A 24,677-nucleotide genomic window follows, 5' to 3' on the forward strand; every position below is an offset into this window, starting at 1 on the left:
GCACACTCCCCCCCCACGCTCTTGGGGTGTCTTGTGGTAGCTCGGGGATTGGCACAAATTCCTGACCAGATGCTACCTTAAACGGAGTGAACCCGGTGCTACTATGGATAGAGTTGTTGTATGCCACCTCCGCAAATGGCAATAGGTCCACCCAGTTGTCTTGCTGGTAATTTACATAACATCTCAGGTACTGTTCTAACACAGCATTGGTTCTCTCACAAGCCCCATTAATTTGGGGGTGGTGGGCGGAGCTTAGCCCTTGGGCGGAGCCTATTAACCTTAAAAACTCCTTCCAAAAGTTAGAAGTAAATTGTACACCCCTGTCCGAAATTATACGTTTTGGGGCTCCATGTAATCTGTAAATATGACGAATAAACAGTTTTGCAAGAGTTTTAGCTGAAGGGATTTTAGAGCAGGGGATGAAGTGCACTTGTTTGGAAAACAAATCCGTTACTGCCCAAATAGCTGTGCACCCTTCACTTTCTGGTAGGTCAACAATAAAATCCATGGATATTTCCTTCCAAGGGGCATCTGGCCTTGCCACACTCTGCAGCCTACCAGGTGGCTTCCCCGGAGGTCTTTTAGCTGAGGTACACACCGGACAACTAGCCACATATGCCTCTATGTCCTTTTTGAGGGCAGGCCACCAAAATTGTCTTTTAACAAGGTGTAGAGTTTTAACAAACCCAAACTGTCCTGCTGCCTTGGCATCATGAGCGTACTGTAATACTGTTAGTCTTAAACTATCAGGGACATATAATTTAGCCCCTATCCAAGCTAGACCATCATGGAGTGTACATTCATTTGAATGGGTTTTAAACCATTCGTCAGTTTTTAGGGCTTCTCGCAGTTTCTGGAGTAGGTCGCCCGAAAGGCCTGGATCAACCCTCGCCTGTGCTCTGGTAGTCATTGGCGCTGCCAGTTGTGTCGAAGGGATGATGGGTTGAACCACTTCTTTCTTGGTACTGTTGTATTGAGGCAGCCTGGAGAGTGCATCCGCCATGAAATTCTTTCCACCAGGAATATAACGTAGAGTGAAATTGAAACGGTTGAAGTGCTGGGCCCAATGAGCTTGCTTTGGTGACAGTTTACGTGGTGTTTTCAACGCCTCCAGATTTTTGTGATCAGTCCAAACTTCAAAAGGGTGCTTTGCTCCTTCCAGAAATTGTCTCCACGTTAACAATGCCCATCGCACCGCAAAAGCCTCTTTTTCCCATATGGTCCATCTCCTCTCGGTTTCTGATAATTTACGGGACGTGTAAGCACAGGGTTGTAATTCCCCTTCTGCGTTCTTTTGCAGAAGTACTGCTCCCACAGCCACGTCGCTCGCGTCAGCCTGTACTACAAAAGGCTCTTCCATGTCTAGATGTTTGAGGACCAGTTCAGCAGCAAACAGTTGTTTCAACTTTTCGAAAGCTGCTTGACAGTCCATAGTCCATTCAAGAGGTCGTGCGGGCCTTGGTTTTGCCTCACCTTTAGTTTTCAGAAGATTTGTTATAGGCAAAGCAATTTTTGCAAATGAGGGGATAACTGTCTATAGAAGTTCGCAAATCCCAGGAAACTCTGTAGTTGTTTGCGGGTGCGTGGGGTGGCCCATTCCAATACGGCCCGAACCTTTCCAGGGTCCATCTCTATCCCCTCATGCGATATGCAATATCCAAGATAGTCAATTTTGCTTTGATGGAACTCGCACTTAGAAAGTTTGGCATATAGTTGAGCAGCCATGAGTTTTTTCAGGTCTGTTTTCACCAACTTCACATGGTCGTCCATGTTCTCTGAGTAGATAAGAATGTCGTCCAAGTAGACCAGGACCCCCTTAAACAGGTGCTCATGCAGTACTTCGTTAATCAACTGCATGAACACAGCAGGGGCTCCCTGTAGTCCAAACGGGAGCACTCTAAACTGGAAACATCCAAGTGGGCAGCTAAAAGCTATCTTCCATTCATCCCCCTTTTTAATTCTCACTCGGTAGTAAGCCTCCCGTAAGTCAAGTTTGGTGAAGATTTTCCCCTTCCCTAGGTGAGATAGCATGTCCTTCATAAGTGGTAGGGGGTAAACGTTTTTCATGCAAATCGCATTCAGATTTCTATAATCAACTACCAAGCGAAAGGAGCCATCCTTCTTTTCTCGGAAAAATTCTGGTGCCGCCACCTTTGGTTTGGCAGGTCGGATAAACCCCCGTTCTAGATTTTTATCAATAAAGTTTTGCAATTCCCCTAATTCTTGAGGGGTCATGGGGTAGATTTTCGGCTTAGGGAGCTTCACACCTGGGAGTATTTCAATGGTACAATCCGTAGCTCTGTGGGGAGGCAGTACATCCGAGGCCTTTTCACTAAAAACGTCACGGAGATCCCAATACTCTTTTGGAATCTTCTCCTCCCCTTCAATGTGGCCTACTGCCACTTCCGCCGTTTCGGGCCCTGTCCTGTCCTCTGGGGGGGGGTTCCCTCTCCAATCTCGGTTTTCCGGTGCCAATACGCAAAACCCCCATCTTCCAATTAATCCTTGGGTTCCATCTACGGAGCCAAGGCAGCCCAAGTCGTTCCATGCCAGGGGCCACAATAAATCTGAGACACTCTACGTGATCCCCCAACTGCATTTCAATGAGTTCGGTCACAAAGCTGGCTGGGCCCCCTCCTGCAATTGATCCGTCCAACTGACAGAACGCAATGGGCCTTTTTAACGTTTTTAGTCTCAGGACCATCTTTTCCACCACCTTCGGGCTGATTATGCACCTGGTGCACCCAGAGTCTAGTAGGGCTAATATCTGCGCTTGTGTCCCTGTGGATGGCACCCTTATTTCTACGGGGATGAGCATGGGGTCCTTTGTGTGACTCACCAGATCATTGGAGTCGGAGTCCGTCCCGCTGTCATCGGTGGTCGGAGTTCCCAGCTCACCCTTGTTTCGGGGAGCGAACTCAACGACTTCTCATTTCAGGGCAGTGCTGCGGGTTTTTGCGGGTGGTTTGTCGGCCTTCCTTGGTCCCAAACCGGTGGTCTTTGGTACTGGTTTGGAGAAACATTCGGCAGCCCGATGTCCTTCCTTCCCACATTTGAAACAGGTGAAGGGCTTCGACTTCGGTTTGAATTCTGCCTTCCCCTCGGCCATCTTAGGTGCTCCTTTACGGTGGAAGGAGGATGACGGGTCTCCAGCACGCCCCCCTAGGAGTCGGCTTCGGGCAGCTCGATCTCCACATCCTCAGCTGCTATATACCAACTCTGCAAGTCTTCGGGGACCCCCCAGCCTCTACAGTCCTTGTATATCTCTTCATTCAGCCCATCTTTGAAGCTCTCCAGTAGAGCCGCTTCTGACCACCCTGTCATGTAGGGTGCCAGCTCGCGGAATTCTTGGGTATATTCTGCCACTGATCTCCGGCCTTCCTGGATGACTTTCATTCTAAGTCTTGCTTTCCGTTCAGCTAGGTGGTCTTCAAACCACCTCCTAAGAGCCCCCATGAACTGGTTGTAGTTTCTCAGCAAGGGGGAGTTATTATTGTGGAGGACCACCATCCAGTCGGCTGCTGCTCCCTCTAATACGTTCGTGACGCATCTCACTCGAGCGGCATCTGATAAGTAGTCCTCCCCTCAGTCCTGCATGTGGTTCCACACTTGAGTCAAATAAAACCCCAAGGTCTTCGGATTCCCATCATATTTCCCGGTTAGGGGGGGAATCTTTGGTTTTTTATGTCTGCGAGGGGGGGGGCCCTGCAAGGCTGGGGGTCCCTGACCTGCTGCAAACCTCACTTGAGCTCCAGAAGCCTGAGATGTTCTTTCCTCAGCTTCCTCATCCTCTCCCTCACAGGCTGTTTCTTCCGGCTCACCCCTGGGGCCGTCTCCTCCCTTCTCCACAGGGAACCCATAAGACTCACAGCTTTTCCAGATTTCTTCAACATCACGGAGGAGTTGCAATGCCTGTGCCAACATGAGGCTTTCCTTTTGCTCTTGCAGCCACACCGCCTCTCTCTTATGGGGTCTGGAGCTGGTTACTCCCTGGGTGGTCCCCCCCCCAGTCCGGCAGCTTTCCTACTCCTTTCGACCATCTGGCTTCCCCAGGCTCCTCTCTCAGCTGGAGTTTTTCCAACCATTCAGCAGCTTCTTTCTCTGCTTGAAGTGAAGGTATCGTAGAACCCGATGCTCCCATCTGTCCTTCTTCACTTTCCTGGTCCGACATGATCTGGATCTCAGTCCCCTCGGTGGTTATCCAAGATGACTGGAATGAGTTTCAGCTTAATGTCAGGTGTGCTTCCTTCAAAATCTAGGAAAGAATGAGTCAAACTCCATTATTTATAGAGTAATGTACTTTTACTGGAAAATGAAATGAACCTACCAAGGAAAAGCTGAAACTAAAGCAATAGGCGCGAAAGTTGCATATAGAAAGCATCCCCTCCCACTGTCCATCATCAATCACCTAATCCAAAGGTCTCCCAGAGGTCAGGTAGAAGCACGTCTGGTATCGTCATCAATCAGGAACGCAATGACGGTTGATCCGATAGCCACTCGGAGATTAGGTTTCGTTTCTTCAAAATCCTCCAGCACACTTCCCCCCCCCACGCTCTCCAATTCTTTCCCACTTGTTTCTTATGGCAGCCAAAGCAGTAAAGTCGGAGGCTGACAATTACATTAATCAATAGATCAGAAATCAGTGAGTCAGAGTCAGGGGTTTTAGGTATTTTTGTAGCAGAGGCCTTGCCTTGGTGCTGGGGATGAAGCTCTGCCTTGATTTTGTGGTGGGAAGATGATCCGATGATCTGGCGATCTCTTTCACACGTTGGGAATTTCTCTCACATGCTGGGATCTCTCCTTTGTTTTTCCTTAGAGCCACGTGGTTTGTATTTTGTTTTAATGACATCTGGGTCAATAATGAAATGTTTTTTGTATTGGCTTTTGGAGTTTTCTTATTTGTTTGAATTTCTAGCCAGATTGTTTCCTGGTGAGGTAGAGGATATTAGTGGAGTTTTTGAGGTAGTTGAGAACTTTTCATCAGGAGTATCAGGTATTTTTGTTGCATTGAATTGGATTGAATATACATCCATAGGATGCTGCAATATTCTGCACAACTGCCAGGGATTAAATCTCATTAAATATAGAGAGTCAAATTTCTACATAAACATGCCTGGAATGGGATTATCAGGCTGCATACTAGTTTTAGAAACAATGTCAAAATAAATCTGTTTAGAGTCCAGATTCTTTTTAATCAGGGGTCCTCAATAGACATTGAGAGAAGTAGCTTTCTCTCAACTCAATGAATGATTTTCCATGAGCTTCAGTTTGAAATTTTTGAATTTTTGGAGGGGATGTTCAATTCATTAATGAAGTAATTGCTCTTTAACACATCTATGTAATTTTAGATTATCTTCTGAACCTAAGGAAGAGATTCTGCATGTATGTTCAAGTAAACACACCCAAAGCACTGAACCAATATCTGAAAAGCAAGGGTAACACTGTCAGCGTCGTTTCTCATTTACAAAAGTCTAACATGAGCAACCCAAAGGGCACCCAAAGAGTTTCAAATCTGGAAGGTAAATACACAATGGAAATCTTCCAATTTATAATAATTCCTTGTTCCCGATTATAATTCCCATGCCATATTAAAATGATTCTTAAGATTCTCCCAATCCTTAAGAATTAATTTGGCAGGAAAGAATACGCAGAAGTTTGCATTTGCCTGCAGCCAAGTCTCTGTCTCTATATAGCTTATTAGGAAAAAATAAAGTGTAGATATAGGGCCAAATTAATACTATAGGTTGATCACTAAGGAACAGGCACTCAAAACAAAATTGTATCATAATTCAATGTCATGTTGCTATGCTCAATAAGAAGCTTTAAAGCACTGGCATTGTTGCTGGGAAAATGAACGTAGGACTTACCTGAACGTTTTTTCTATGTGCGCTGCAGGAGAGTCCAAGTATGGGTTCAATTCCATCTGATTGGCCAGAGACTGAGTTGTAAAATCTTTGGCTACACCTCTTCCTCTTGGCCGAGCCTCAGTTTTTTCAACGAAAACATGGATCTGGAGAGGACATAGCCAACCCGATGAAATCGACCACTTCTGGACCCCGGACCATGACAGAACCAGGGTGGGATGGGACTCTCCTGCAGCGCACATAGAAAGAATGTTCAGGTAAGTCCAACGTTCATTCTCCTGTGCGCTGCTTGGAGAGTCCAAGCAAGGGATATACCCAAGCTAAGATGTTGTAGGGCAGGAATTTGATTGGTCCAGGGTCCACTTGACAGGCAGAACCTGCTTTAACACAAACACTGCCTTCGCTGAGGCAAACATATCCAACTTGTAATTCCTTATGAAAGACAAAGGGGAAGCCCAGGTAGCCACCCTGCAAATGTCCAGGATCGAGTCCTGCATAGCCCAAGCTGCTGTGGTGACTGCACTTCTTGTCGAATGTGCAGTAATACGTCTTGGAGCAGGCCTTCAGCCAGCATCCAATGGTAGATGGTGAAACTTTCTTGCCCATAAACCTGGGCTAAAAGGAAACAAATAGCGATTTGACCATCTGAATGAGGCCATCAGCTGTATGTACTTGTGAAGTGCCCTGCGGACATCCAAGGTATGCCAGCAACGTTCACACGGATCTCTGGGCTTAGGGCAAAAATCTGGCAGGATCACTTCTTGTGCCTTGTGAAACCAAGTGTTGATTTATGGTACAAATGTTGGATCCAATTGGAGTACGACCCTGTTCGGATGAAAAATGCACAGATCTTGTCTTACAGACAGGGCCGCCAGCTCTGATATTCTGTGTGTAGAAGTGATCACCACTAAAAAGGCAACCTTGAAGGTCAATAGTTTGAAGGTGACAGAGTCCAAGGACTCAAACGGAGGGGCCATGAGCACCTGTAAAACGAGTGACAGGTCCCAGGTTGGATAGCGGTGGACCGTCAGTGGTAAAAGGTTAGAGACCTCTTTCAAAAAACTATGCACCCTGGGGTGCTGTGAAAGGGGATTTGTCCCTTCTCCCAGAAGGATTGCGGTCAAGGCCGTCACCTGCCTCTGAAGAGTATTCATGGATTAGCCCTTATCCAGCCCCACCTGTAAAAAGTCCAACACTCTCGGGACTGTCGCAGAAGTAGGGGCTAGCCCTTTCTTAGCACACCAGCAACAAAAAGATGCCCATGTTGCTTCGTATATTCTGTTTGTAGACTCCCGGCAAGAGGCTAGAATGGTTTTGATCACTTTACCAGAAAAGTGACCCTTCCTCAGGATCTCCCTTTCCAGAGCCAAATGGCTAATCGGGGCCACTGAAGGTCTGGGTGCTTCACCAACCCCTGGCTGAGGGAGATCTGGTGCGGTGGTATCCTCCAAGGATGAGCAATGGACAGTGTCATGAGGTCGGTGAACCATGGCCTCTGTGGCCAACGTGGAGCCACTAGGATTACCTTCGCCTCCTCGTCCAAGATCTTCCTGATGACCCTCAGTAGGAGAGGGGCCGGAGGGAAGGCATATAACAGGCCTGGAGGCCATGGGCAGCGGAAGGCATTAGTGCCCTCCGCTTCTTCGGTCCGGAACCTGGAGAAAAATCTTGGAAGTTGATTGTTCAATGTACTGGCAAAAAAGTCCATGATTGGTTGGCTGAATTTCTCTGTTATCTGGCGAGATATGTCCGGGTGGAGATGCCATTTGGACTGGTTGCTCATTGACCTGCTCAACCAGTCCGCTCGGCTGTTGGCGATGCCTCGGCTGTTCGCTCACAGCGACAAGAGGTGGCTCTTTGCCCAAAGGCATAAGCTCCTTGCCTCACACATTAAAGGACTGGAACGGGTGCCTCCTTGTCTGTACACATGCACTTTGGTTGTCACATTGTCTGTCAACAATAACATCTGTTGACCCACCAGTACATCCTGAAAATGGCGTAATACCAGATGAGCTGCTCGGAGTTCCAACCAGTTGATGTCGTGTTGGAGATCCACTGGAGACCACCGATCTTGGGTCGCTCAAGATTCCAGATGGGCCCCCCATCCGAGAAAGCTGGCATCCAAGGTGAGGACCAGTCTGGTGGGTTCTTTGAACAAGCATCCCTTCTCCACTGCTACCACCAGTCCAATGAACGTAGCACTCTCTGAGGCACACGGATTCTTGATGTTGAATTGCTGAGTCTTTGCCACTGACTGGGCAGAAGGAGCCATTGTAAGGCCCGTGTATGAAACCGGGCCCAAGGGACTGTAGCAAGGCAAGAAATCATTTTCCCCAACAATTGAGAAAGAAGTAATGGGACGAGCCTCAAGGATTTGACTTGTGACACCGTGGCTCGTATGCTAGTTCGGCATTCCCGAGACAGGTAGACCTGAGATATCAGTGTATTTATGACCGCTCCTAAATGCGTGATGGTGGTGGAAGGTGACATATGGCTTTTCTCCCAGTTCACAGAGAACCCATGGTACTGGAGAATTTGGACTGTGACCTGGAAGTCAGGACGACAACTGGATTAATATGTCATCGAGATATAGTTGTAGCCTTTTGGGCTTTGCCCGTAAATGGGCTGCTACGACATCCAGAAGTTTGATAAAAGGTTCGAGGGGCCGATGAAAGGCCGAAGGGCAAAGCCCTGTATTGCCAATAGGGGGCCTGTGTAGATGAATCTCAAGAACCTTCTGTGGGACGGCCTGATAGAGACATGGAGGTATGCCTTCTTGAGATCTCTCGATGTTAAAAGATCTCCTTGTCTGACGTCCGTCAATATGGTGTACAGGGATTGCATTTTGAACTTCTTGTACTTTATATGAACATTGAGTTCTTTCAAATTCAAAATGGCCTTTGACCCCCCAAACTTTTGGGGATAAGAAAAAGGATTGAATATAAGCCAAGACCTTTCTGTCCCATTGGCACTGGCTCGATTGCCCTGATATCCAGTAGGTATGGATTTCTGCTTCCATTAAATTTCTCTTGGTGATTTCCCTAGGAATGGGACACGTGATAAACCTTGTCAGGTGGAACAAAATTCTAGAGTGAGCCTGAGCCTCACTGTTTGTAACGTCCAGGCATCAGTAATGGTATCCTGCCATTGGCTGGCGAACATCTTTAATCCACCACCAATGGGGATCTGCGAGTGAAAGTCACTTTGTGCAGCAGTAGGGCCAGTTACTGGCACCACGAAAGGGCAGCCTGGACTGCGATTGTCTAGCCCTGTCTCGGAATGATGATCTGTCCTGAGACCAGTCCAGTCCCTGGGGAAATGATCTCTGATAGTTGGGAGCTGACATTCCTGACTCAGGGCCCCGAAAGGACTGCTTCCTATAAAAGGAGGAAGCGCCTTCCACTCATCTTTCCCCTCAACCAGTAACACTTCTCCAAAAAGAGGACTTCCCTTGAATGGAATGGCTGCTAATCTCCATTTTGATTTCATTTTGGCTTGCCACTGGCAAAGCCATAGAAGGCATCTGGATGTTACACTGGATGCCAGGGCTCGTGAGGCAAACTTGGCAGCGTTGAGGGTTGCATCTGCAGAATATTCTGCCGCTGCTATTAATTTACTGATATACTGATGGAGCCTTGTATTTCCGGAGATGCCCTGGACTGCATCTGATGCAACCAAATTAGGGATGTACGAGAGAAAATGAAGCAGCAGTGGCCGATCGAATTGCCAAGCAGCCGCCTGGTGCGTCTTATGTGCCACCTTCCTGTCCTTGGTCTTTAACCCTTCTGCAATATCTGAAGGTAGGATGGATGCTGAAGCTAAGGAGGCCAATGGGGCATCTACAGTGGGAACTTTTAGAAGCTCCTCTAGCTCTTGCTCTGCTGTATACATTTTCTTATCCATCCCACTGGGAGTGGAATTGATGCCAGCTGATCCCTGGCGTTGTATGACGTTAACAAAAAACTTGGATGATAGAACTACCTCTTGAGTTGTCACCTGTTCTGTAATGAGGCTGGAACATGGATCCTGAGGCTCTGAGGAAGTAGTGGTTAGCTCCCCAGACACCCCCAAATTGGCCGTTGACTTGGCCTTAAACAACAATGTCTTAAATAGCGTGGGGCGGAAAAGCCCAGAATATGTGGGCTGCTTTGGGAAGATACCTTCATCCTCTGATAAATCATAGTCTCCCATTTCGTCATCTCCCACCAGCAAAGCCTCGCTGTGTACAGAAGGAAGAGGGGAGGTTTCCTCCCTAAGATATCCAGCCTCTGGTGGAAAATGAGATTGTAATGTCATTGGCCAGGAAGATCCCAGTAATCCCTTCTGGTAGAAAGATACATCAATCCCTTGTGAAATGGTTTGTGCTACGATGTTACGCAATTCTGCCAACAAACCATGTTCCATATTCTCCTCAGAGTGGAGCCTTGCTGCAGTTGGAGTAAACGAGGCAGCTGGAGCAGAAGCTCTATGGCCAGACCCAGGCCACAATCCTGTAATGGCCAGGCTTGAAGCAGGATTAACCTCTTCCTCAAAGGGAAAGATCTGAGATTCTTGGAGGTTTGTAATTACGTTAGGAGAACAGTTTAGCTGATCCTCCTGTAAAGGTTGGGGAGGGGGCAAATCCCCACACAAGGGAAATCCAACCGCCCTGAAACTCCCAGGAATTTCTGGATCTTTTGCAGCCTCTGCCATTTTTTGGGCCTTAACAAATTGTTTTTCCAAGGCCCTCTGTCTCCTTTTTGCATCCTTGTCAGAAGCAGAAGAGGTTGTTCTCGGGCACTTGGCCTTAGCTCTGGTAGAAGCCCTTTTTGGCACCAATCTAGCCCTGCTGGGCTCTGAAACCTCAGCTTCCTGATGATTGGGAGATGATTCAGCAGAAATGCTGCTAATTGACTCCCTGCTGGCCGTCATCTTAAGTTGCAACCGCTGATCTTATCTGCCTCAAACCAACTGGGACCGTAGGAATTACAATTGCTGAGGTGTTGGATTGCAAAAGGGCAAAACTGACCCCAAATAAAAATCTGATTATTCACTGCGAATCCGAGCCTCAATTGGGCCCCAAACTGACAACACGGTTTGTAAGCGCCAAAAATGCTGCACAAAGCAGAAGTGGCAGAGGCAAAAGGGCACCAGACTGGTAACATGGTCACAAATGCCTGCAACGTGATATTAGCACTAAAACCGGCAATACGGTTTATTTGCGCGCTTTCTGGCCATTTCCCTCACTGCTAACCGAAGCCTCGGTCTTCAGATGGCCTCACAGTGCCTGGGCTTCTTCCACTCGGCTCTCAACATGTCGCTTATCTGTGCGATCTTGCCGACCACATGATAATGGCGGCTGTTGCGGTGCCAATCTTGGTGTGAAATGGCAAACCGCAGTCTCCACCGCACTGCAGCAACTCCCCCACCGTAATTTTCTGTATTTCTTTTAAATCTACTTCTTTCTTCTATGCAATCAAATTCGTAAGGATCAACTCGTTTTTGTGTCTCTCTAGGCTGACTGAGTTGAAAAACCTGAGGCTTGGCCAGGAGGAAGAGGCGTGGCCAAAGATTTTACAACTCATGTCTGGCCAATCAGATGGAATTGAACCCATACTTGGACTCTCCAAGCAGCGCGCAGGAGAACTACCCTATGGACAAAAGCTGTCTCAAAGAGCAATCTCACTACATGGTAAGAGCATGAAAAGAGAAAAAATTTCTGAAAAGCAGTTTTTTTTGAAGAGGCAGCTTTCTCTGGCAGGATTCAGAACTAAAACACAAAGGAATGAATCCATCAACCTTGGCATTTAAAGAACTTGCGCAAGAACAAGCACAAAACTGAATCCAATTACATTCCTAATTGCAATGTGGGCTGACTTTTCTTAAATTAACTTACAAACATATTCTACTATGTAAAGAAAAATTTGCTTAAAAGAAAAGCAACTAAAAATTAAGATGTCCCAAAGGTACTTTTTCAAGAGGTAACTGAACTTTCTGCGTTTTGCTTCTTGGATGAGAAGCAAAACGTCTTCAAAAAAGTATCAGAAAGTCCAGTTGCCTCTTGAAAAAGCACCTTTGGGACAACCATGGCCTAAATGACTGAGAATCTTCATAGACATTTAGAAATTAAGATCTTTCTTTTTTAAAAAAACCTCAAAAGTGACAGTTTTACATCTGTTTTTAAAATAATAGCACTCTATTGAAAACTTCCCTGTTTTCAATATGCAGTATTTTGAGCTGCAAACTCAAGTGTTTTAATGCTAAGCGAAACTTAAAATTTAAAGTTAGAAAAAAAATTATAAACAGTGTACTACAGTTAATGAGACCCAGTTTGGTGAAACGGTTAAGGCATCAAGAGATCATAAATTCTAGTCCTCCTTTAATCACAAAGTCAGCTAGGTAACCTTGGGCCAGTCACTCTCAGACCTAGAAAGGAAGCTACTCTGGAAATCTTGCCAGGAAGACTGCATGGAGCCCCTAAGAGTCAAATCTAATTTGAAGGCACACATACACACGTACAAAATAACTAACATAAATCAAATCAAGTTTTAGCATAAATAGCAATAGCATTTAGACTTACTGTATATATCACTTCACAGTGCTTTACATTCCTCTCTAAGCAGTTTACAGAGTCCCCCAACAATCTGGGTCCTCATTTTACCGACCTTGGAAGGATAGAAGGCTAAGACAACCTTGAGTCAGTGAGAATCAAACTTTTGGCAGTCAGCAGAATTAGCCTGCAATACTGCATTCTAACCACTGCTCAACCATAGCTTCTATAGAATTCAGCATTAAAGATTATGCTAAAATGATAAAAATGAATTAAACACACACACACACACACATACACACACACACACAAAAGTATACAATTCTTGATATAAATAGAAGGGGCGTTGGTCCTACCTGAGACGCACCTTCTCGTTGGGTGGAGATAGCAGCCAGGATGGGTTGTGCTTGTCTGCTAAGCTGATAGACTGAGCCTGTCAAAGTTGTTAAGTCCCGCCCTTGTTACTGGGCAGACCCAGCTTTTGGCGAAGACTAGAGGACAGGCTTGGCGTGTGGGACACCAACAAGAGATAAAGGAAAAGGGCGACTTCCGGTTTGCTGTTTGTTGCTGCCAGACGTTCCTTTGGGATCGTCAGCTTCCACCGCCTGTCAGAGCCACCTTCACAATGGAATGGCGGCTCGAAAAAACTCCGTTTCCATGAGGAAACGGAGATAGAGCTGGCAGGGGTGGGTAGAACTCTCTGCGGAGTCCCAAAAGTTTTTCCTTTACTTTTGGGACGGAGCGGATGAGATGCCCCGTATCCCCAGCCGCTGCTCCGGGCTTTGGGAGACCTCTGCTGATGCAGAGCCAGGCGTCAAAAGCAAGCCTGCAAATTTAACAGATTACTCAAAGAAATGTGAGCTGGACCTGTAATACTGAACCGCAAGTATTTTACTGATTTTTTTAAAAAAAATTACTTAAGAGAGAGGAGGAAAAGAAAGAGGAAAAAAAGCCTTTTAAAATGGCGTCGGCTGGAGGAGAGGCTGAAAGGGAAAGTCCTTCCGTTTTCTATTACTACAATGTAGCGGAATAAATACCACTGGCTACATTTGTAGACAAAACTTCGCTCCTGTGTCTTTTTCTCTTTTTTTTTCCCTTGGAGATCTGATATTGTTGTTGACTGGAAAGAAGTCTTTCTTGCTTTTTTTTAACAAAGCCTGCCTGGGCGGAAACATGGCACTGAGACTCATAAAGTCAGATAAACAAGAAGGGGGGGGATTCCCCCACCAATAATTTAAAGGAACAAGTCTTAACTCTTCAGTCTCAGAAACCTGATTTTAATATAACAGAATTTTTTATAGAGGAGATTGAAAGAAGGGAGGAGATTGTGAATCAGCAACTTGAAAAATTTAAGCAGGAAATTAAAGAAATTAAAGAATTGGTGAAATCTAAGTTTGATTCTTTGGACAAAAAATTCTCAAAAGTGGTTAATGGTTTTACAGAATTTATGATACAGTTGGACACAAATACTAATGTACTAGAGTCTAAAATGGAAGAAATTCAAGATAAATTGGACAATAGAATTCAAAAAATTGAAAATGATTTGATAAACACTCAGGATAATAGCTTAGAAGAAAAACCTAAAATGGATGCTGATCAAAAGTATGGTAATGCAGAAAATCTGCAACAGAAGATTGAAAAAGAGATTTTAATGGTACAATATAATTTCACAGAATATGCGATAAGATTAAGAGGTTTGCAGGAAAATAATAGAGATGATTTAAGGAAAATATCTTCTGAATTTCTAGCTGGGATTCTAAAGGTTCAACCTGACGAAGTGTTTTGTAGGATTGACAGAGTTTATCGAATCAACTCCTGGATTGCCAAGCAAAGGCAATTGCCTAGAGATGTGGTGATTTATTTTACAGATAAGGAAATTAGGAATAATATCGTGCAAAATTCCTTCAATTCTAATTTGCAATTGTATGGAAGAAAGATTTGGATTTACAAGGAACTCCCACCTAAGATATTGATGGAAAGGAAGAAATTTGGTTTTCTGGTGAATGAGTTAAAAAAGAAATATTTCATTCAGGTGGGACGCCCCAGTTGGTATTATATTTAGATACCAAGGAGAAAGATATCAGCTAAATACTGTTGAAAGAGCGGAAGAATTTTATCAAAATAGGTTGAAAATGAACTTAACATCTTCAGGTATAATACAGGATAAGCAGAAGGAGCCGGAAATAAAGGTAAAATATTGAATTATAGAGACTGTACCAGATGAATTGCCTTTGGATTTATTGGATACCCCAGCTGGACTATCTACAAATTTGAGAGAAGTGGCATCTAATTTTAATGTGATGACTTATCAAGGCAAGGATAAGCATGGAAACCTACTAGGGGATATACAAGGGATAAAAAAGAAACATGAGATACAAAAACAAAACCAACAAGACCAATCTACAAAGCAGAATAAAAACCGACCAGATGATACACAATTTGTAGAAAGGAAACCAGGATGGAAACCAAACCCACAAAAAGAAAAGAAAAAGAGAAATAGGTGGCATAAAAATAGAAATTTTTAAATTAGGCAACAGTGAAGCCAGTGACTTTAAAATATGAATGATTATGTGTAAACACAGAAGAGGCGACGTATTGGTTAATATCATCCTGAGGATTGTGGCAGATCTCTGCATGGCCGTAATTTGGGGACGTGAAATGAGCCTTAAACTGATGGATTTGAATTATTCATTTTGGAATTTCTCTTTGTGTTGATAAACATATTATATTATCTTGAATCACAAGGCAAGAGAATGATGTTGGGGCATGCAGAAGATCGGGTTGTTACCCACTACGATGATGGGAATTAATAATCCTGATGAAACCCACAATTATTACTATATGGAATATAATTATAATGTCACTCGGGTGGTTGTTTTTACTTTTATACATATAAGAAGATATTTACTACTGATGGGGGCAGATATGATTGAAGATCCTGAATAAACTGTTGCACCAGCAAGCTATGTTACCCGATTATGGATGTTGGTTCTACCAATCCAGTGGAAAGACCTCAAAGAAGATACTATATGGATTATAAATTTAAAGTCATTGTCTTTTCTTTTTTTTTATTTAGATATAATGGAAAATATAGACATATATTTTTAAGTAGTGTGGGCAGTGAATCAAAGATATTAAGAAATGTTGTGTATGGTAATTTTGTATGATAGTGGGTGAATAAGCTAGTTAGTAGATTGATTAGTCTAAGAAAAGGGATTTTTAAGTGATATATTTAGGGGAGTGGAGGAAATGGATAGAGTGGAATAAATGTTAAACTAGATTTTATGGGGAAGGCCGCTTTGAAATGTTATAGTAACATATATAGAAGATTAAATGTTAAAGTAGGACTTATCGTATAGTTTTAAAGTGGAGAAGTTATTCTATAATGTTATAGTATAATGTCTTTTTTTTTTTCCTTTCTTTTCTCTTTTCTGAAATGTATGGATAAAGGGGAATGTTATAATATTAATAATATTTTTAGTAAGTAAAGGTCAATATCTAGAGGAGGGAGTAAGTAATCTGTTATGAATTAGGTTTTTTTTTTTTGTTATGAAGAAGTCACAGGGGGGGATGGGTGGGGAGGGGGGGTTAGGGAGGGGGAGGGAGAGGGGAAAAAAAAGGGGGAAAAATTTGTATTTGAAAACTTTTTCAATTAAAAAAAAAAGAGATAAAGGAAAAGGGCAATAGATAGAGACCAGACTGGCAAAAGGGAGGGTCTGGCTGCTGTCTCCACCCAACGAGAAGGTGCGTCTCAGGTAGGACCAACACCCCTTCTCCATTGTGGATGGAGACAGCAGCCAGGATGGGACATAACAAAGATAATTGTCCCTACAATTGGGTGGGACCAGGCTGGTCCGAAACACCCTCCCCCGAAAGAACCCGTTGCAGCACCCTATGACCAAAAGCGGCATCAGCCAACGCAAATTTGTCCAGTCTATAGTGTTGGATGAACGGAGAAGGCGAAGTCCATGTAGCCGCCCTGCAGATCTCGAGCAATGAGGCCTGCGTGTCCCAGGCCGCCGATGTCGCAGCGCTGCGGGTAGAATGCGCAGTCAGTTGAGGAGGTCTCGGAAGGGAACGTAGTTCGTATGCTTTGGCTATTGTCTGCCGGATCCAATGTCCAATGGTCGACGACGACACCTTATTACCTAAAGAAACCGGTAGGAAGGAAACAAAAAGAGATTCCGTTCTGCGGAAGTCCGCTGTTCGTTTAATGTATATGCGGAGCGCCCGTCGGACATCTAGAGAGTGCCACCGCTGTTCAAGCCTGTGAACCTGACGAGGGCAAAAGTTGGGCAGGACAAGCTCCTGCATGCGGTGGAAGGTGGTATTGACCTTAGGCACAAACGTAGGGTCCAGACGAAGTACCACACGGTCCACGTGGAATACACAAAGGTCAGCACGGACGGAGAGGGCGGCCATCTCCGAGATGCGGCGAGCTGAGGTAATAGCTACCAGAAAAGCCACCTTGCAGGTTAGAAGCCGAAGGCTGGTTTTCCGTAGAGGCTCGTATGGCGCAGTCGTAAGAGAATTAAGAACAATGGAGAGGTCCCAAGTCAGGTGCCTATGGAGAACTGGAGGACATAAATTGGTAGCGCCCTGTAGAAAACAGTAAATCAAAGGATGTTGGGCCAAAGAAGACAGCGATCCAAAGGTAAGTATCGAGGAAATCGCCACCTGCCTTCGCAAAGTGTTAGGGGAAAGCCCTTTGGAGAGACCCTCCTGTAGAAAAACCAGTACATTGACAATCGAGGCTTGGAGGGGTGAAACCCCATTCCGATCACACCACGCACAGAAAGCCTGCCAGGTGGCCGAGTAAATGCGGTCGGTAGAAGGCCTCCGTGAAGCCTGAATAGTGCGGATCACATCTGCCGGGATATTGGCCTCTCCTAGTGCGCACCGCTCAACCGCCAAGTGGTCAGACGGAGCCACTGCAAGTCCAGGTGCCTCACCGCCCCTTGAGTCAGAGCGTCCGCTGGTTGAGGTAGCTGCCAAGGCGGAGCTATTGACAACGACACTAGATCCGCAAACCTAGGTCTGCATGGTCAACGTGGAGCCATAAGTATGATCTCCACCTGCTCCAACAACAATTTGCGAATCACTCGGGAGAGTAGCGAGACCGGAGGAAACGCATATAGGAGTCCCAGAGGCCACGAGGAGCGGAGGGCGTCAATGGCCTCTGCATGAGGCGACGGGTACCGCGAGATGAAGCGCAGCAGCTGAGCATTGTCCGGTGTGGCAAAGAGGTCCATCATCGGAGTCCCAAAGTGTGTAGCGACTTGGCGGAAGATGTGCGGGTGAAGACGCCATTCCGCATGATCCAGGCGCTGGCGGCTTAGCCAGTCTGCTTGTAGGTTGTCGACGCTGGAAATGTGTTCCGCATGCAATGAGGCAAGGTGAAGTTCCGACCAGACTCCCAACCTCAATGCCTCTGCCATCAGGGAGAGAGACCTCGTGCCCCCTTGGCAATTGACATGGGCCTTCGCTGTGATGTTATCCGTGAGGACGAGGACGTGAGAGTTGGAGATGAGACGATGAAAGGCGCGAAGAGCCAGGTAAACCGCCCGCAGTTCCAGCCAGTTGATGGGGCGACGGGAGTCGGTGCTGTTCCAGGTGCCCTGAGCAACTTGGCCCAGGCAATGGGCCCCCCAACCCTGAAGGCTGGCGTCCGTTGTCACCACCACTCTCTGTGGATCGAAGAAAAGACAACCTCTGGATATTGCCGGAGACCGCCACCACCCTAGGGACCTGATCACCTTCCTGGGAATGGGAATGGATGTGGAAGAAGTGCCTCTGCCCGCTTTCTGCAACGGCAGCAGAAACCATTGCAGCTCCCTTGTGTGCAGCTGAGCCCAGGGACCTATCGAGATGGTGGAAATCATCTTGCCCAAGATGAGGGGAGACACCGCTCTAGCTCATACAACTTTACAGATGAGAGACCTCAAACTATCCTGGCACTCGGGCGAAAGGTAGACCCTCCCTTCCACCGAATCAATTATAGTCCCTAGATGGAGTAAACGAGTGATAGGGACAAGATGGCTTTTTTGTAAGTTAATAGAGAAGCCATGGGCAGCCAGAGTCTGGAGAGTGAGTTGTAGGTCAGAGAACGCCTGCTGCTGGGTGGACGACAGAATTAGAATATCGTCCAAATAGCAGTGTAGACGAATAGATTTGACCCTCAGGGATGCCACCAAGGCCGCCAATACCTTGGTAAAGGTATGAGGGGCAGAGGAAAGGCCAAAGGGCAAGGCCCGATACTGAAAATGGCGCCCCCGTAGCAGAACCGAAGGAACCTACGATGGGAGGGAAGGATGGGGATATGAAGGTGGGCCTCGGTGAGGTCTATGGAAGAGAGGAGATCGCCCCTCCGAACACCATCGAGAATCAATTTCAAGGACTGCATCTTGAACTTGCGGTATGCGACATACTGGTTCAAACGTTTAAGGTCCAAAATAGGTCTCCACCCCCCTGATGACTTTGGCACAAGAAAAACCCGGGAATAGAATCCCGTCCCCTGTTCAATCTCGGGCACAGGTTGAATAGCCCTGATTGAAAGGAGATGCTGAACCGCCGAGTCCATAAGGGACCATTTTTCAATGTTGTTGGACAGCGGGCAGCACACAACACCGGAGGAGGGGAGAGAAATTCAATGGCCAGACCAGATCGTAAGGTGGCCAGGACCCATTTATCCGAAGTGGAACCCTCCCAAATAGGGGCAAAGAGGGCCAATCTGCCCCCGATAGGAGGGTCCGGGATGCAGTTAGCGACGGCGCCTGGAGAAACGACCTCCTCCCCCATGAAAGGGCCGCTTGGAAACAAATGTCCTACCTCTCGACGCCCTGTCCTGAGCACCCCCGCTGCCTGGGTTGAACAGTCCCCTGCGGTCTAGCAGAAGAAGCAACAAAGTGAGCTCCCTCATAAGATCTAGATTGGGAACGGGATGGTAGAGATGGAACCTTGACTCCCCCCTACAGAAAACAACTGGAAGAACCTCCTTCTTGTCCTTCGTCTCCATTAAAAAAGGTTCAAGGGGATCCCCAAAAAACTTAGAACCAGCAAAGGGAACTGAAGCCAGCCACCATTTATGCCTGGCATCGGCTTGCCAGTGTCAAAGCCAGACTAAGCAATGGGCCGTAACGCAGGAAGCGAGAGTCTTAGCCGCAAAGGGGGTGGCGTTCAAAGTAGCGTCCGCTGAAAATTGCGTAGTGGCGATGATTTTATTCAAATCCTGCCGCAGCCGGACGTCTTTGGTGGTCAAAGTCTCCTGCAGTTGTCGGAGCCATAGGAGAGTAGTCCGATTAAAAATGACGCAGTAGATGCTGAACGGATGGCCCAGGCGGCGCCCTAGTGCACCCGCTGAAGTACCTGCTCTGCCCAGCGTTCCTCAGGACGGAGACCTTCGTCCGGAGAACCTGGAACCGCAGCATGTGGAAGAAGAGCGGCCACTGGCACCTCGACGTCCGGGACCTGGAGAATGGAGGCCAGATCAGGTGACACGTTGAAGTTTCGGCAGTCCACCGTCGACGTAGTCAACGCCGACCCTGGCGAGGACCATTGTTTTTTAATGATGTCCAGAAAAAGGGGAGGCGTAGGAATACTGTCTACCGGTCTAGTTGGTTCAGCGAACAGGGGGTTCAGATTCCCTTTAGCCACAACAGTGGGAGCCGGCGCTGAAGAAGGTGAGCCTAACTGAGCTGTATTAATGGCCTTGTGAAGTAAGGACTTAAATAAGGCCTGAGGAAAGAGGCCCATAAACGCGGGTTGGTCCGGTGAGAGGTCCTCATCTTCCAACAGATCCAGATCTATAGGGTTGTCCCCAGCCCGAGAAGAAGCACGGCTCGCAACGGAGGAAGCCGGGGAAGCTGAATGGAAAGCGTGTCCTCCAGCGGAACAGTCACCCGAGAAGGAGAGGCGCCAGAATGGACAGAAGCAGTTCTGCTGCCTGGTAGAAGCTGTGAAGCTAAAGACTGTTGCACCGCTGCCGCGATGATCTGCTGGATTTGATCCGGCGAGAGAAAGGCCTGTTGGGGCACCACCGTAGAACCCTGATCTGCTGGAGGAGGAGCAGATGTAGCCTCGATGGAGGGTGTCAACAAGGCCGGCGCATGCGAGGAGTCTGCAGAAAGAACCGGAACTGGCACAGACTCTGGCCCCCACAAACTATCCGGCTGGATCACTACCGGACAGTCCTGAAGAGAAATCTGATCGGGAAGGGTCCCGGAATCAGACACATCAGCCGCTCATGAGGACGAGGCGCTAGCCTTTTTAGCCGAAGGATGTAAACTGCTAGCTTTAGCACAAAGTTTATTGAGCACTCTATCCTGGCGGGCTTCAACGCGAGAAGGTGCAGAGTGAGAGGAGGACTTATGACGAGACCAAGAGGACCCTAGAGTCGTCGGTCTGGTGGAGGGAATAGGGACTTGGTCCTTCCATGTGCTTGAGTCCCTGAGGTGGAGGGGACTCTCCGAGCGTTCTGCCTTCCGGCTATGTTTAGATTTATGGGAGGCCTTGGGCATCCTGACAAATAAAGCCTCAGCCAATAAGTTGTAAACGAATCAGCCCTGAAGTGGCAGAAAGGCAAAACCCAAAAAGGGCGATATTACTGGAGGGCACAGGCCAAAGCCTGGAGGCCTATAGGAAGCGCGAAGAGCGCCAAATCGGATAGACCCAGTGAATAGAAATATAGCGAGGCAATAAACAGGGCAATTAGGCTCTCGAGACAAGGAAAAAAATATATAAAGGCGAAATTACGCGCCAGAAGCGCTAATGGGGGAGCGCGAGTCTCCACAACAAATTGCCCGCCTCACTGGGTCACCGGGTATGCCGCTAATGGGAGCACGAAGCTCCGCTAAGGCTGCTTAGCTTTCCACCGTTGCTCAACTGCAGGTGAGGGAAAACGCGCAAAATAGGGGAGCGCGAGAAGGTTTCAGGGAGCGCGAGACTCCACTAAGGCTCTTCAGTTCTTTCCAGCTGCCCAGAACGATGCGCGATGAAGCGAGCAGCAAAGGGACGCGTGACAAGGCTCTCCAGTCTCTGACAGCCGTTGAAATAATGGCGCGATAAAACGCGCGAGGGGAGTGTAAAGCGCTGACAAGGCTGGGCTTTGCACCAAAATGGCTGTCCGCGGTACTCAAATCCTCGTAGCCGAGATTGCTGCTCTCAATCAGGCACGCCACCAGCCACAGTCAGGGGTGCGAAGCTCCTCAGACAGGCTCGATGTAAATTGCAGTTAAATAGAGAAAACTCTAAATCGGCTGGGGCGGCAGAGCACGGCAAGCCAAAGGCAGGCAGTTAGAAACCAAAATGGCCAGCCGTAGATATGACAGGGAGCGCTAAAACTCCGCACTATGACCTGAGGGGCAAAAATGCTTGAAACGAGCCTGTTGCCGCCCCTGCGGGAGCACGAAGCTCCACGATCCCTCCAAAGTAGTCCTCAGGTAGAAATAAATGGAATGGAGGCAAATAAAGGGGGGAAAAAAACGTCCCCAAGTAACAAGGCAAGCTCGTTAATGGGAATGGTCGTTGCTTACCTGAACGACCCTTTTATACTCGACGTTCAGACACTCCTCAGTCTGGGTTACGATCACTCCTATTTGCACAGCTGAGTGTCAATCAAATCCCTCTGGAGCTGCATCCTCCTCTCTTCCTGCTTCCTCCTCAGACTTTTCACGAAGACAACTTGGCTCAATAGCAGCAGGATCGACCATTAGAAACTCCATCAGGTAGACACACAGGAAGCAGACAGCTACAGAGGGAGAAAAAGCAGACCTCCACCAAAGCCAGGCACGGCCAAGAAAGGGAGGGACGGAGTGTCTGAACGTCGAGTATAAAAGGGTCGTTCAGGTAAGCAACGACCATTTTCCTACTCGCCGTTCAGACACTCCTCAGTCTGGGACATACCCAAGTTAGAAAGAAAAGGGAGGGAATTAAGCCGTAGACTGGCCCTGTGGAGAGATTACAGCTTGTAATACCCTTCTGCCAAAGGCAGCATCTGCAGAAGCAAACTTATCCAGCCTATAGTGACTTACAAAGGATGAAAGGGAAGACCATGTGGCCGCCCGGCAAATATCATCTACCGAAGCCTGGTTAGCCCAAGCCGCAGAGGTTGCGGCGCTACGGGTAGAATGGGGCAATATACCACCCGGGACAGGGGCCTCTCTTAAGTCATATGCCTTAGAAATACAGGCTTTGAGCCACCTTCCTACTGTGGTTGAAGAAACCTTCTGACCCAGGGAAGAGGGAAGGAAGGACACCAACAGAGCCTCAGTCTTTCGAAAAGGGGCAGTCCTTTTAAGATATCTTCTCAATGCCCGTCTCACATCTAGAGTATGCCACCGCTTCTCAGCAGGATGACGCGGGTTCGGGCAAAAGTTAGGCAAGACGAGTTCTTGGGCTCGATGAAAACGAGTATTCACTTTGGGAACGAAAGCCGGGTCGAGGCGTAGAACAACCCAGTCAGGATAGAAGATGCAGAGATCACTTCTCATGGACAAGGCAGCAATTTCGGATACTCTGCGCGCCGAAGTTATTGCTAACAAAAAGGCCATTTTTAAAGACAAGTAGCGTAGACTGGACGAAGCGATGGGTTCGAACGGTGGACCCGTTAAGGCCTGTAACACCAAGGTAAGGTCCCAAGTGGGGTAGCGATGAATCGGTGGAGGCCGCAAGTTTGAGACCCCTTGGAGGAAGGAATGGATCCTGGGGTCCTGAGACAAAGGAACACGAGATTCTCCTGACAGGACAGTGGCTAGAGCCGCCACCTGTCGGCGTAGAGTCGCGGGGGCCAAGCCCTTGGAGAAACCCGCATGCAGAAAACACAGAATGTCCAGAACAGAAGCAGTTGTGGGGTCTACGTGATGATCCCCGCACCATCTCGTGAAGGCAGTCCATGAGGCGTTATAAATACGAATCGTTGATGGCCTTCGAGCTGCCTGAATGATGGAGATAACATCGTCAGACAAATTGTCCTTGATGAGCTTTATGCGCTCAAATGCCACACGGCTAATCGAAGCCATTCTGGTTCCGGATGACGGATGGCTCCTTGAGTCAGTATTATCTTGTCTGGTGGAATCCTCCACGGTGGTTCGACTGATAAGTTCTTGAGGTCGGCGAACCACTCTCGACGGGGCCAATACGGTGCTACTAGTAGAAGGTTCGCCCGTTCGTGAATGACCTTCCGCACTACCTTGGAGATGATAGGAAGGGGAGGGAAGGCATAAAGAAGGCCCCGGGGCCACTGACTCCGAAGAGCATCCAGCCCCTCCGCTGCTGGACATGGATAGCGGGAGAAGAATCTCGGCAATTGGGTGTTCTGAGCCGTCGCAAACAGGTCCACTAGGGGAAGGCCGAACCTCCTGGACAGGTCCTGGAACAAGCTGGGGTCTAACTTCCACTCGGCGTGATCTATTTGGTCTCTGCTGAGCCAATCTGCTTCTCGATTGAGAGTCCCCGAGATGTGTTCGGCTTTTATCGACGAGAGGTGGAGCTCCGCCCATGACAGAAGACGCTCCGTCTCCTGCATCAGTGTCCAGGAGCGGGTCCCCCCTTGTTTGTTGATATGGGCCTTGGTGGCCACATTGTCCGTTAGAATCAGAAGGTCCTGGCGATATACAAGGCGTTTGAAGTGTATCAGGGCGAGACGGACCGCTCTGAGCTCTAGCCAATTTATATTGTGCAGCTTTTCCGCCGATGACCAGGCACCTTGGGCTAGCTGACGGTCGAGGTGAGCCCCCCAGCCTCGCAGACTTGCGTCCGTGGTCAACACCATCCGAGCTGGTTCGAGAAAGGGAGAACCCTTGTTGAGGGCCGGAGACAGCCACCACCTCAGGGAAAGGCGAACTGGAGCTGGAACCTTTACCTTGAGAAGAGACTCCGCTCGACCTTGTCTCTGGTAAGGGAGCAGGAACCATTGGAGGCGACGAAGATGGAAACGCGCCCACGGAACAATGTCTATGCAAGATATCAACTTCCCCAGAAGCTGGGAGAGAGACAGTAAGGTCACAGTCCGGTGTAGTAAGACTTGAGATGTCAGTTCCCGAATGCTGGCTTGTCTGTCGGGAGATAGGGAGACCACACACAGTGCCGAATCTATTGTAGCTCCGAGATGTAGGATACTCGATGTGGGAATAAGATGGCTTTTGGCAAGATTCAAAGTGAACCCGTGGTTTTGGAGGGATTGAAGTACTAGCTCCCGGTCCTGGGTCGCCTGTTCGGGAGAAGACGACAGGATCAAAATGTCGTCGAGGTAGCATGCCAGACGAACAGGAACCTTTCTGAGCGACGCC

At 47.7% G+C, this 24,677-nt stretch overlaps 1 protein-coding gene across 1 annotated transcript in view; it reads right to left on the reverse strand.

Moving 5' to 3' along the window:
• SRGAP1 (SLIT-ROBO Rho GTPase activating protein 1) overlaps window positions 1–24,677 on the reverse strand; it is a 164,073-nt gene that overhangs the window by 79,766 nt on the left and 59,630 nt on the right. The gene's annotated exons all lie outside the window — the stretch shown is intronic.

Source organism: Pantherophis guttatus, chromosome 7, assembly GCF_059756535.1.
Source record: "Pantherophis guttatus breed Tessera chromosome 7, ASM5975653v1, whole genome shotgun sequence".
Classification (NCBI taxonomy): Eukaryota; Metazoa; Chordata; class Lepidosauria; order Squamata; family Colubridae; genus Pantherophis; species Pantherophis guttatus.